The 12,759-nt window shown below is 37.2% G+C and overlaps 1 long non-coding RNA gene and 1 other non-coding gene across 2 annotated transcripts in view; one reads left to right on the top strand and one right to left on the bottom strand.

Annotated features, from left to right (window-relative positions):
• LOC131274226 (uncharacterized) overlaps positions 1-12,759 on the top strand; it is a 58,160-nt gene that overhangs the window by 42,523 nt on the left and 2,878 nt on the right. Inside the window, exon 2 of the long non-coding RNA XR_009181433.2 lies at positions 8,206-8,335. This is a non-coding gene — a long non-coding RNA (uncharacterized lncRNA). The remainder of the gene's footprint in view (positions 1-8,205; positions 8,336-12,759) is intronic.
• On the bottom strand, positions 3,999-4,104 carry LOC111762226 (U6 spliceosomal RNA). Its single transcript, XR_002795394.2, has one exon. It is a non-coding gene; the product is annotated as a U6 spliceosomal RNA (small nuclear RNA).

Raw genomic sequence — 12,759 nt, 5'->3', positions numbered from 1 at the left:
GGAAGAGATGAGATGTGGAGGCATTCTCAGGACTTGGAGTTGTCCTGGGTGGTGCTGCAGGGACAATTACTAGACATTGTAGGTCCTCCCATGGCCCACTGGATGGAATGTGGGAGAGTGTAGGCTATGATGTGGACCATTGACCATGAGGTGCAGCGATGCTCAGAGATGTATTCACCAAATGCAATGAATGTGTCCATGATGATGGAGGAGAATGTTGCTATGGGGGGAGTAGTAGGGTGAGGGGAGTGGGGGTATTTGGGGATCTTATATTTTTTGAATGTAATATTAAAAAATGAATAAAGACAAAAACACACACACACAAAATGATTACATGGTATATTTTTGTACCTTTTACTGTCAATTTTGCTATATGTCTTAGATGAGTTTTTCAGATCTATATATCTGTATAGATATATTTCTTTTTCAATCCACTTAAAATTTTGATTATTTAAAAGGAACATTTCTATTCAATTACTGTTAAATATAAATATAATTAATATAATTTTATATAATTACTGAATTTAAATCTGACATTTTCATTTGCTATTTGTTTTCTTCTATTAATGTTTTTTTCTCCTAAATGCCTTCTCTTGATAATTTTTATTAACTTTTTCCCTTTTATTTGAATGAGAAACATTATTTAAAGTTCTTTTAGAATTTATCTGAGTTATTATATTTTGCCTGTCTTGTCAAATATGAAGTTAATTATTCTTTATCAATGTCTGAAATAATGTATTTTAAAATACTTTATATCCATTTATTCAATATACATATTATTTTATGGTGTGTTTTAATACTTTACTAATATTCTTGCCCACAGATAACATTATTATTGCTTTATTCATTCAATATTCATTTCGATATATGAGTTTGATAAATATTTATTGCTCTCAATCCACCTTGTATCTTCAATCTTCCCTTTTCTTTATTCTTGAAGAACATGCTTTCACATTTCTTTTGAAATTATTTGCTGACAGCAAATTTTATAAGTTTTTACCTGTCTGGAAGTATTTATTTCACTTCATCTTCAAAGATTTCTTTTTCATCTTGTATTTGATTTTGACAGTTACCCTGTAATAACAATATAAAGATCTAAAAAAAAAAAAAAAAAAAGGAATTTAACAAAGGCTTTGAAAACTGACCTTTGAAACTACCACCCACAGGTGAGCCAGAACTTGCAGTTTGACTTTAATTGGGTTGATTGCCTGCTAAAGCAAAAAATTAGTTGTTGGAGATTTGGACCCGAAGGATACTGGGAAGGAAAGAAAGAGAAAAGAAGAAGGAACGCACGAGAGAGCTGGGATCAGGGGATCTGCGAGTAATAACTCCTCAGACAACTTTATTGTTTACAAGGGGCTCTTTATATACCCCAGTGTGTGTGCCAAGAAGCAGGCATAGGTAGCCTACGTGCCAATAAGCACAAACATAGCACAAACATAGCGTACATGACATTAAGGAGCAACATGTATTAACTATCAGCATTACACATAGTCTAAGGAATTTTTAAAAATCTTATCTCAAGATACAAAGTCTAAGTGTTCTATTCACTACAAAAGATATGTTCTCATCTTTTCTTTCAGCCTTTAATAGCTTCATCCCATTTGCCGGGAACTCCTAATTACTACATTCCTTAGGTTGCAAGCGTAGCCACGGAGACAGCACATCTCTCCTTAGAGGCCACTGTGCCTCAGCTTCCAACAATTAGTCATTTTCCAAACAGTACCTAGTCTTACAACAGGGTATTCAAAATATCCAGGACACAGTCCAAAATTATTTGATGTATTAAAAAACAAGAAAATATGAACAATACTATAAGAAGAGACTACCAACAGATGCCAAGCACAAGATGAACCAGATGTTGGAATTATCACACAGATTTTTTAAAAAATTTATTGTATTATGTTAACACATATATGTATCATAAAATTTGTTACTTTATTTCTTTTAAAAATTATTTTATTGTGATATATATTCACAACACAAAATATCTTGTTTCAAGGTAAAATTCAAGAGTATTAATTACATGTATAATGTATTTTTTTAAGATTATTTTATTTATTTCTCTCCTCTTTCCCCTTCCCAGTTGTCTGCTCTCTGTGTCCATTTGCGGAGCATTCTTATTTTGTCTGCTTCTTTTGTTGTCAGTGGCTTGGTAATCTGTGTTTCTTTTTGTTGCATCATCTTGTGTCAGTTCTCTGAGTGTGCAGTGCCATTCCTGGGCAGACTGAACTTCATTTCGCACTAGGTGACTCTCCTTATGGGGCGCACTTCTTGGGCATGGGGCTCCCCTATGCAGGGACACCCCCTGCATGGCAGGGTACTCCTTGCATGCATCAGCACTGTGTGTAGGCCAGCTCCACAAGGGTCAAGGAGGCCTGGGGTTTGAACTGTGGGCCTCCCATGTGGTAGACAGATGCCCTATCCACTGGGCCAAGTCTGCTTCCCTACATGTACAATATTATACTATCACTATTACCCATTATCAAAAGTTTTTCATTATCCCAAACAGAGACTCTTACCCATTGTAGCAGTTTGATATGGTTTTGAATTCCAAAAATAGATATTGGATTATCTTTGTAATCTGGTCTGTATGTGGGTGTGATTAAATTATGATTAGGGCTTTGTTTGGGCCATGTTATTAGGGCATTGAGTCCCCACCCCTTGGTGGGTAGGGATTCACAGATAAAAGACATGGCAAAGGACAGAGTCAAGGATTTTTGATGTCAGAATTTTGATGTTGAGAGTTGATGCTGAAGCCTTAAACTGGAGCCCTGGGAAGTAAACTCACAGAGGAAAGAGAAGCCAATCCCAGGAAAAAGCAAGCTCTGGGAGAAAGGAACCTTAAGCCCAGAGAGAAGCAAGACCCTGGAAGGGAGGAACCCAGGAAGCCTGAACCTTCATAGCCATCGGCAGCCATCTTGCTCCAACACATGGAAATAGACTTTGGTGAGGGAAGTAACTTATGCTTTATGGCCTGGTATCTGTAAGCACCTACCACAAATAAATACCCTTTATAAAAACCAAACCATTTCTGGTATTTTGCATCAGCAACCCTTTGGCTGACTAATAACACTCATTACACAATAACTCCTCATTCTCTACCTCCTGTTCCCTAACCTATAGCCCTTGATTACCTATAGTCACCATTCTATATCTATTGATTTACATATTTTAGGTATTTCACAAAACTGCAATCATAAAATAATTGTCTTTTTGTGTCTGGCTTATTTCACTCAACACAATACCTTCGAGATTTGTCTATGTTGTAGCATGTATAAGAATGTCATCCCTTTTTACAGCTGGATGATATTCCATTATCTATATATACCACATTTATCTATTCATCTATTGTTGGATACTTCATCATAGTGAATAATGTTGCTATGAACATTGGTACACAAATATCTGTTTTTAATTATTTTGGGCATACACCTAGAAGTGGGGGTGCCAGGTCATATGGTATTTTCATGTTTAGCTTTCTGAGAGACCACCAAACTGTTTTCCACAGTGTTTGAACCATTTTGCATTTCCACCAACAATGTATGAGGGCCCCTGTTTCTCTGCATCATGGCCAAAACTTATTTTCCATTGTTTTTAATAATAGCTATACTAGTGGATGTGAAGTGACATCTCATTGTGTTTTTTTTTTAAGATTTATTTTTTTATATCTCTCCCCTTCCCTCCTCCCACCCCAGTTGTCTGTTCTCTGTCTATTTGCTGCATCGTCTTCTTTGTCCGCTTCTGTTGTTGTCAGTGGCATGGGAATCTGTGTTTCTTTTTGTTGTGTTATCTTGTTGTGTCAGCTCTCCATGTGTGTGGTGCCATTCCTGAGCAGGCTGCACTTTCTTTCATGCTGGGCAGCTCTCCTTATGGGGCACACTCCTTGCACGTGGGGCTCCCTACATGGGGGATACCCCTGTGTGGCATAGCACTCATTGTGTGCATCAGCACTGCTCATGGGCCAGCTCCACATGGGTCAAGGAGGCCCAGGGTTTAAAAATATGGAATGCTTCATGAATTGCATATCATCCTTGCACAGGGGCCATGCTAATCTTCTCTGTATCGCTCCAATTTTAATATATGTGCTGCCAAAGCAAGCACTCATTGTGGTTTTGATTTACATTTCCCTAATGGTTAATTATGATGAGCATCTATTAAAGTGCTTATTGATTATTGAAGTATCTCATTTAGAGAAATGTCTATTCAAATATTTTGTCCATTTTTAAATTGTGTTTTGTTGTTGTTGAGTTGTAATTCTGAACACTTTTAAGCACACAATTTAGTAGCATTAATTACATTTACAACATTGTACTACTATCTCCACAATCTGTTCCCAAAATATTTTCATCATTTCAAAAGGAAACTCTGTATCCATAAAGCAATAATTCTCTATTCCCCTCTCCTCCCAGTCCCTAGTAAACTCCAGTCTACTTTCTGTTCTTATGATTTTGCTTACTCTAGACATTTTGTATGTATTAGTCAGTCAAAGGGGTGCTGATGCAAAATACCAGAAATCTGTTGGCTTTTATAAAGGGTATTTATTTTCGGTAGAAGCTTATAGTTACCAGGTCATAAAACTTAACTTACTTCCCTCACCAAAGTCTGTTGCCAGATGTTGGATGGCTGCTGGCATCTGCAAGGGTTCAGGCTTCCTCTTCCTCTTAAGGTTCCATGGGCCCAGCTCCTTCTAACATTGTCTGTAGGCAGGGGTAAGTCTTGTCTCTCTCCAGGGGCTTGTTTCTCTCCAGGCTTGGCTGTTGTCTTCCTCTTCTTAAGTCTCTGTGGTCCCAGCTTCTTCCAATATCAGCTGTAGGCTGGGATAAGTCTCATATCACTCCCTGGGGCCTCTGCCATGTCTAATGGAATCTTCTCACATATATACTTCTCAGCATGTTTCTTCCCAGGCTCCAGGACCAAAAACTCCAACCTCCCTTCTCTGCAGTGTGGTTTCTCTGTGTGTCCCTGCCCCCTTGATGGTCCTACAGAAGTGGCCTAATCAAAGTCTTAATCATTACTTAATCGAGTAAAAGTGAAACCTCTGAATCCAGTGTAATCTAATACACCCAGAGGAAAAGTCCAGTTCACAAACATATTCCAAAGTCTGTATTTGGAATTTGATAAGCAATCAAACTGCTACATCACATAAGTAGAATACAATATTTGTCCTTTTGGTCTTATTTCACTCAACATAATATTTTCAAGGTTCATATATCAGAACTTAAGCATATATCAGAATTTCATTCTGTTTTACAACTGAATAATATTCCCTTGTACATCTTTATCACATTTTGTTTATCCATTCATCTGTTGATGGATATTTGGGTTGTTTCCATCTTTAGGCTATTGTGAATAATGCTTTTATGAACACTGGCATATAAGCATATGCTTGAATACCTGTTTTAAATTATTTTGGTATATGTCTAGGAGTGGAAAACTCATACAGTAATTTTATGTTCAACTTTTTGAGGAACCATCAAACTGTCATCCACAGTGGCTGCATCATTTTACATTCCCATTGACATTGACAAGGGCTCTAATTTATCTATGTCCTCACCAACAATGGTTATTTTCATCTCCTTTTTCTTTTTAAATACTAGCCACCCTAGTGGGCATGAAGTGGCATCTCATTGTAGTTTTTATTTGCATTTTCCTAATGATGAAATATGTTGAGCATTTTTCATGTACTTACTGGCCATTTGTATATATTCTTTGGAGAAACACCTGTTCAAGTATTTTGCCCATATTGAGTTCTCTTTTTGCTGAATTATAGAAATTCCTTATGTATTCTGAGTATCTAGCCCTTATCAAATATATGATTTGCAACTATTTTCTCTCATTATGTATGTCTTTTCACTTTCTTGATAATATTAAACCTGACTTTAAATGTTACACAAGACTTTAGAGGAGGTGTTATAACTATGCTCCCTGAGGTAAAGGTAAACACATTTGAAATGTGGAAAGGTAGAATTCTCAGTAGATAATAGAAACTACAAAAGAGCACAACTCTAGGACTGAAAAATACAATGTCTGAAATAAAGAATTAACTGAATGTGATCAATAGCAAAATGAGAAGACAGGAAAAATCAGTGAATTTATTTGAACATAGAACAATAGAAATTATACAGTCTGAATAACAGAAAGAAAAAAATTAAAATGAACAGAGCCTCAGGGACCTGTGCAACAATAGGAAAATCTCTAATATTTGTGTAAGGGAACAATTTGAATGATGGTGGGTTTCACTTTAGGAACTATGGAAGGTAGAAGAGACAGGAATAACATATTTAATGTGATAAAAGCATAAACTATCAAATGGAGATTCTATATCCAGCAATAATATCCTTTAGAAATGAACCAAAGAAAGACATTCTCAGATAAAGAAAATTATGAGAATTCACTCTCAGTTCTATAGGAAATACTAAGGAAAGCTCTTCAGGATGAAGAGAAATGATACTGATGGGATATCTGGAACTTCAGGAATGAAGGAAGAGCAACAGAAATGGTAACTATCTGGGTAAATATTACAACTATTTCCTTCTCTTGAATTCTTTAAAATATGCAAAACTGTAAAATTGCCTGAAGGTTTTTCAAAGTATATAGATGTAATAGTTATGGGTAGAGGGATCTATGTGCTTGTAAGGATTCTACATTGTACTTGAAGTGTAAGATATTAACTCTATGTAGAATGAAGTTAGGTATGTATATCACAATTCTTAGAGCAATCGCAAACAAATTATAAAGATAAATAGTCACAACACCAAAAGATAGATTAAAATGGAATACTACAAAATATTAAAACAATCTGAAGTAGGAAAGGGGAAACAGAGGAACAAAACAGAAGAGAAAGTCAACAAAAGTACACCTTGCAAGCACTAATAAAATGAAGCTGTAAGTGGCTATGTTAATAACAGACTGTGTGTTCATAAACTTGTCTGTTCCCCTGGGTGTGATCCCTTTTGATGCCTTAGATTCAGCTGACATATCTTGATTAAATTACCTGCTAAGATTAGGGCTTTGATTTGACAAAATCAGTAGGGCATGCCTCAGGGTTGAGTCCTCCCCCTTTGGTGGGCTGACATAACTGGACATTCACTCAAGAAGATACAGGAAGAGAGAAAGCTTGATCATTTCAGTCCTGCCATGTGACAGAAAGGAAAAGGCTCAAACAGCGAAAGCCCAGGGAAGAGAGATGAGCCCTATGCCAGCCTACAGCTGAAATCATAAGAAGCTAGGCCTATGTAGCCTTAAGAGGAAGAAGGCCCGAGAGACCAGGCAGAGATCACCCTCTGTCTTGCTTCAACCTGTGGCAACAGACTTTAGTGAGAAAGCACTTCTTCTTGTATCTTGAGTTGGACTCTTCAGGGCCTTGTAACTGTAAGCTTTTACCCCAATTAAATACCCTTTATAAAAGGATATTTTCTGGTACTTAGCATCAGCACCCCTTTGACTAATACAGAATTTGGCACCAGGAGAGTGGGGTTGCGCTTTTGCAATTACCAAAAATGCTGGAACAGTTTTATAAGTGGGTGAGGGGTATTTTTTGGAGGAACTGTGAGATGCTCAATAGAAAAGGCATAGATTGCTTTAAAGAAACTGTTGGTAGGAATATGGACACTAAAGAGACTTCTGATGAAGTCTGAGAAGTAAATAATGAAACAATTATTAGAAACTGGAGGAAAGGTGATCCTCATTTTAAAGTTCATCAGTTATTTTGTAGAATTTCTCTCACGGATTTGAGTGACTTTTAGTTATTGGATTGAGGTGATGCATTTTGGGGAAGAATACTACAGATGTGGGAAACAAAGCCATGTTGTTTCCATGGAAGCAAGTTACTTCCTTGACCACTGAGTCAAGCTGTCCCTTGTGATTATCAGTGCAGATCACAATCATGGCTGGGAAAGCACACCTGCAGGCAGAACAAAAACATATAGAACAGAACAACCTGAGTAACAAGATTTATGAGTATAGTTACTGATTTTTATAATAATAGTTCCAGTAAAGTTTGTTGGTGTTCATCAATCACTAGTTAATATAGAATGAGGTAAGGGTAATGGGTAACTTGATTTTGTGCTGAATGTCACGTATGTTAGGGGTATATGTACTAGCCCCTCAACTCAATAAAGTTGTCTGATGAGCTTGAGAAATCAATGCTTTCAGATCCCCTGAACCCAATCTCTCTTTGTCTTTTGTTCCCGATATCCTCAGGTCACCAACTAAGACTCCGCCAGGTGGCACCCAACGTGGGGCCCAAGGCAGAGGATTCATCAAGACACGGCAGCATAGAATCTTCCACCTCTGGATTGGGAACGCAGAAAGCTGAAAAGCCTTTTTTAAGGTAAGGAGCGTCGAAATTAATTAACTCGGGTAGATTGCTGCTTCATATTACTAAGTTTTGCTTTCCACTAGCATCAGGGTATGGGTAATCAACCAGGACGCTTGGAAGAATATTCACAGGTTTTGAAAACACTGTTGCACAGTGTAGGTGTCACAGTTAAGACTGCAGATTTGTTAGAATTGTTTGCTTTGGTTCAAAAGCATTATTATTGGTTTCAACCTCAAGGAAAGAATTTGATGAATGTTAAGCAGTGGAAGCAAGTAATGAAAGCTTTGCGGAGAGCATATCAGAAAGGAGAGAATATACCTGTATCAGTTTGGGCCTTAGGACAGCATATTGCTGCTGCATTAGATCCTTTGCAGTCTGATGAAGAAGAAGAGATTGTTCTTTTCTCAAGGGAGGAAATGGCTATGAATGATACAGGTAAAGACAGGAATTTGGAGGAGGATCAGGAAGAAGAGGAGTTATTTGAAGTTAAAGACACAAATCCATTCTTAACTAAATCCATGTCAGAACTAAATATTTCTAAGGCAAACATATATCCTAATTTGACTCATGCGGTTCCTTCTGCACCTCCAGAACCTGGAAAAGTACCTAGCGGACTTTTCTCTACGGACCTGCCTTACGTTCGTAGCAGCTTTAAGCCAAATCCTGTGCCTGTTACTCCATTAATGAGATGTCTTTTACCGGGATCTAGTCAAGGTGAGCCTCTGGCTATGCAAGCTGTAGCAGCTTTTCCTGTAACTATTCAACAAATTCCTCCTGATGCTCAACACCCACAAGGGGGAATTTATGCTCATCATGAGCCTCTTTCTTTTAAAGTATTAAAGGACATCAAACAGGCATGTACTCAATATGGTACTCAGAGTCATTATACTAATGGATTGGTGGAAGGACTTGCAAATACCTTCAGGTTAATACCTTGGGATTGGGATATGCTGACTAAAACAGTATTGAGTGCTGCTGAGTTCTTACAATTTAAGACTTGATGGACAGATGAATCTGCTATGAGAGAACGATGAAATAGGGCTCAGAATCCACCTGTTAATATTACTGCTGAACAACTGTTAGGCTCTGGAGCTTGGGCAGGTATTGAAAGTCAACTTCATTATGAAGATCAGGCTGTTAATCAAGTGAGGCAGTCATGCTTGGCTGCATGGAGAAGGATTACAACTCCAGGAAAGCCTACACAGTCTTTTGCTAAAGTGATTCAAGGTGTTAATGAAACTTATGTGGAATTTATTGCCAGACTGACTGATATGCTTACTAAGACTATTGAAATTCCTGAAGCTAGAGAGTTAATCCTGCTAACGCTCACTTTTGATCAAGCTAACAGTGAGTGTAAGAAAGTTATCTGGCCTCTTAAGCCCGCAGGTGGGTCTGTCCTTGATTATATAAAACTTGTCAGGACATTGGTTCAACCACCCACCAGATGGCAGTGTTAGCTTCAGCTATGAGAGGAGGAAATAACCCGAAAAAGAAAGGGAATTGTTTTAAGTGTGGAAAATTTGGACATTTTCAAAAGAGTTGTCGGTCCTATGTTAATCAAGCAGGAAAAGGACCTCGTACTCCATCAAAAATTTGTCCAGTGTGCCGTAAAGAATATCACTGGGCTAATGAATGTAGATCAAAAATAGACTGGAAAGGCACACCTTTAAAATTGGGGAACTGCTTTGTGGGCCTAGCTCAGGGCCCTCAGACAAAAAATATGAGCCTGGCCGACCAATTTCCTGTCAGCAGCGGTCAGTGTCATTCATCCCAGTCTCAGAATTAAGAGTGGCTACTCAAGGTAGTGCTGCTGTTGATCTTCCATCTCCTGAGACTAAATTGATAACTTCAGGGGGAGGCATTCAAACAATTTCTACAGGAGTAAAAGGGCCTTTACCTAACAATACAGTAGGCGTTGTAGTTGGAAGAAGTAGTTTAACTATGAAGGGATTGTTGGTGCAAGTAGGAATTATAGATAGTGATTTTACAGAGGAAATAAAAATAATGGTTCAAGCTGTTAATTCTATTCAAATACAAAAAGGACAATGAGTTGCTCAATTATTATTGCTTCCTTATAATAAACCAGCTACTCTTCCTTTTAAAAGGAAGGGGGGATTTGGATCAACTGGAGAAAATACGTATTGGCAAACTTTTGTAAGTGATGATAGACCTGAAACTACAATTACAATTAATGGAAAAGTGTTCTTTGGCTTAATAGATACAGGAGCAGATGTATCTATTATAGCTAAACGTTATTGGCCTCAATCCTGGACTTTGCAAAAAGTACCTACAGTTTTTACTGGAGTTGGTACAATGACTGATGTTTATCAAAGCACTAATATTTTTGATGTCTTAGGCCCTGATGGACAAAAATCTACTTTACAACCATATGTGACTGATGTGGGAATTAATTTGTGGGGCCATGATTTGTTAAGTCAATGGGGTGCTTTCATTCATATTCCTACCTTATCGGAGCAGGCTAAAACATTATATATGGATATGCAATATAATACTAGAAGTAAAGGAGATAGGAGGGGAATTGGATTTTCTTCCAGTTCATCAGATCCTGAACAAGCAAATTTATCTTAGAGGCCATTGAAAGAAAGGGCAGTCCCAATTACCTGGCTTGCTGAAACACCAGTATGGATAGATCAATGGCCCCTAATAGTAGAAAAATTAAATGCCCTACATAGTTTGTTAAAGAACAGTTGGAGCAAAAGCATATAGAACCTTCTAATAGTCCTTGGAGCTCTCCCGTATTTGTTATTAAAAAGAAATCTGGAAAATGGAGACTCCTGATGGATTTAAGAGCTATAAATAAGGTCATGAGTCCTATGGGAGCACTACGACTGGAGTTCCCCAACCATCAATGATTCCAAAAAATTGGTCTCTTATTATAATTGATTTGAAAGATTGTTTTTTCACTATTCCTTTGCATCCTGCTGATAAGGTAAAGTTTGCTTTCTCTGTGTCTTCGTTTAATAATCAGGCACCTATGCAAATATATCAATGGTGTGTTTTACCTCAGGGTATGATGAGTAGTCCAACCATGTGTCAATTATTTGTACACCAACCTCTTCAAAAGTTACATGATCAATTTCCTGAAGCTATGATTATCCATTATATGGATGATATATTATTCGCTCATGCTTCTGATGAAAAATTACAACAATTATTTGTTATGGCAGAAAAAATTTTACCAGAATATGGATTACAAATAGCCCCAGAAAAAATTTCAGAAAGAAGCTCCATTCTTTTATTTAGGCATGAAATTGTCTCAAGGGTGTATTACACCTCAAAAGGTACAAATTCATAGAGATAAATTAAACACTCTTAATGATTTTCAAAAACTTTTAGGAGACATTAATTGGATTAGGCCTATATTAGGAATTCCTAATTATATGTTAACTCATTTATTCCAAACTCTGCAGGGGGATTCAGACCTTACTAGTGCACGTTCTTTATCTGTGGAAGCAGAACAAGAATTAAATTTAATAGAGGAAAGAATTTCACAAGGACAGTTGACACAAATTGACCTTGGAAAAATTGTAGATTTAATTATATTTTCCACTGGGCAATCTCCCACAGCTTTACTGTGGCAGGAGGGAGTTTTGGAGTAGATTTTCTTACCTAATAATAAACAAAAGATATTACAAACTTATTTACAAAAAATCATTAATATATTGGCAAAAGGACATGTGCGCTTAATGCAACTTAAAGGGTCTGACCCTGATCGCATTATTTGTGAGTTATCACAGGAAGAAATTCATCATCTATATGTAACCAACCCTCAATGGCAGATAGCTATCAGTGACTTTCAAGGTATTATTGATAATTATTTTCCTACTTCAAAATTACTTACTTTCTTATGAAAAACTACTTGGATATTACCTAAGATTATAAAATCTCTACCTTTAGAAAATGCATGTACAGTGTTCACTGATGGCAGTAGTAATGGGAAAGCAGCATTTGTTACCAAAGGGAAAGAACAGGCTTGGCAGACTCCATTCATGTCTGCTCAGCGTACTGAACTTGCTGCCATCATCAAGGTGTTAACAATATTTAAGGAACCTTTGAATATTTTCTCTGATTCTGAATATGTATGCCTTCTGTTAAGCATATTGAAATGGCTCATGTCTTTGTTACTCATCAGTTATCTCAACTTTTTGCTGATTTGCAACATCTCATTAGATTAAGACAGCATCCTCTTTACATTACACATATACGTTCTCATACATCTTTGCCTGCTCCTATGACAGCAAGTAATGCTCGAGCTGATTTATTAGTGGGGTGTTTACAAAGTTCTCATGATTACCATGCTTTAACTCACATTAATGCTAAAGGCCTGTGAAATAAATATCAAAAGTGAACAAGACTACAGCACAGGAAATTATTCATACTTGTCCTACCTGTGGACCTTTTCAGGCTGGAACTAA

This window comes from Dasypus novemcinctus, chromosome 18, assembly GCF_030445035.2.
Source record: "Dasypus novemcinctus isolate mDasNov1 chromosome 18, mDasNov1.1.hap2, whole genome shotgun sequence".
Lineage (NCBI taxonomy): Eukaryota > Metazoa > Chordata > Mammalia > Cingulata > Dasypodidae > Dasypus > Dasypus novemcinctus.
The sequence above is the reverse complement of the archived record's forward strand: the minus strand, read 5'-3'. Positions and strand labels throughout refer to the sequence as shown.